Here is a 2146-nt window from a genome sequence, read left to right as displayed (position 1 = left end):
CACACACACACACACAAAACATGGAACACATGGAAATGGGTTTTGTTTTGTTTCTGATTGAGATAAGGGCATTTAAACACAACACATATCTCATAAACATCTGCCAACTTATTGATGAATGGAGTGGAGATGCATAAACACAAGACAAACACACACCAAACAGGGGATTTTCTCTTAACCTGCACAGACTAGACTGTGACTGATTTATTACTGTTTACTGTACATGCACGTGAATGGTACAGCTCCACTGGAGGCTTCTTCAGAGGAGGCTTCAACTAGTGCCTACTCAAAAATTACTGTGCAACTACAGGAAGCTACTGAAAATGTATTTGCGAAAACTCCACCATATTTGCTGCATTTTGATGACGCTCTCAAGTAACGTATATGCATCTGTTACATTTTTTGACCGGGAATATTCTGTCAAATATATATAAAAAAAGACTCCAGTGGATCCATACCTTTTATTTAACTTGAGGTGATGCTACACCTAAAATCTAACTTTTGAGTATCAAATACATCAGCAAGCAGTAGTCACAGTGGAAAAAAGAAGTAGCATAAATAGTTTAACAGCAAGAGCGCTGATTAGCCAGCTGCTATGTGATTCTGACCAATCACAGCTCCTAGCTACTACCGCTTTGTAGGTACATTGATTTCTTAAGTGGCACACTGCTACCAACACATCTTTAAATTAAAGAGTTTTACAAGCTAACACAAAATGGGGAAACACATAAGTACATTTTAAATGTAATGCTGTGATTCCACTTTGAATTGCAATTACATATTCATCGTTTTAAGATGGAATAAGAACATTTGTAATTGGCTAATTTAATAATATTTATTGTTTTTACAGCCTAATTTTTAATTGATCAACTTATAATAACTTGCTTTGTTAAGGATGATCAAGTTATTATTTTTTATTTTCCATAATAACTTTAGTGACCTACTACATTGTTAAATACATTATTCTACTTACTTGTTCATACATATGCTCAGTATGTTCCAAAGACACTGTTGCCAACATATGGCTAAATAAACTGTCTTAAGACTGTAACCAGTAAACTACATTAGGAATTTAAACCAAATTGAATAAGCTGGAGGTGGGTTCCTCAGGTTAGCCAGTGAGCCACGATAGAGTAGTCTTAAGAAATTTATATGGATATTTATTCATTTTTGGAGAGAATGGTCATTATTGAAATACTTTGTAACCATCCAAACTGACTACAGCCACGACTACAGCCACTTTTGTCTTTGGAGGCTGAAACTGTAAAATTTCACAGCCACTTTTCAAGTGTACAGAAAGTTAGTGATACTCAGTAGATAGATTTTGGGTGGAGTCTTACTTTAACATACAACACATGCACACATACACACAACCAGTTACGAAAAATGCACTTTTCAGATGTTTATTTTTTGGAATGGTAAATTCTTACATATCAGCCTCTCTGTAAACTCTGTATATCCTCAGTAATACCAGAGAGTTTTAATGTGTGTAGAACCTGATTTAGTTCCTGACCTTCACCTCTTGGTACTGCAATTTTATGGAGCTAATGTAAATCGTTCCTTCAGAGTTGTTTTACACCATCTGTATCAGGGCATGTGCTTTGGCTTATCCGTGTTCATGAACAAAGTACGTCTGGTATGTTCCATGGACACACTGGTGGCTGCCTTTGACCTGGTAAAGCACACAAACCCGGAGGTGCAAAAAGACTTGCACGCCGCTGCTGCCATGACAAGCTAAAAGATGACACAACGTAAACTGTACAGCCACAGCCTAAATGCAAGTAGCTAGTAATATGATATGCCCGTGAAGCAATACAACCGGTGTCATTGACAGCAACAACCTGTCAAGGAAAGTTACAGTAAACCATACTTGATTTACTACTGTTTTATGTTCAACTACTTTTTACCACTGTGTTTCATGATGATCAGTTGACAAAAGCCTTTTTTTTATTTAACAGTTTACCTAATGCCTTATTTATTGTTGAGTTTTTGGACGTGTCTGGCAGATTTGCCAAATCAGTATATTCTTTTTTTTGTTTTTTTGTCCTTCTGTAGATGAGCAGAAGTTTACAACGAATGAGATACCCATCACTTTGATTAGACAAGCAGATTCACACATGTTGAGCTGATGCTCAGTGTAAAAAGA

This window comes from Morone saxatilis, unplaced genomic scaffold, assembly GCF_004916995.1.
Source record: "Morone saxatilis isolate NCDOM2014 unplaced genomic scaffold, NCSU_SB_2.0 Contig23, whole genome shotgun sequence".
NCBI classification, from domain to species: domain Eukaryota; kingdom Metazoa; phylum Chordata; class Actinopteri; family Moronidae; genus Morone; species Morone saxatilis.
This window is presented reverse-complemented; position numbering follows the sequence as displayed.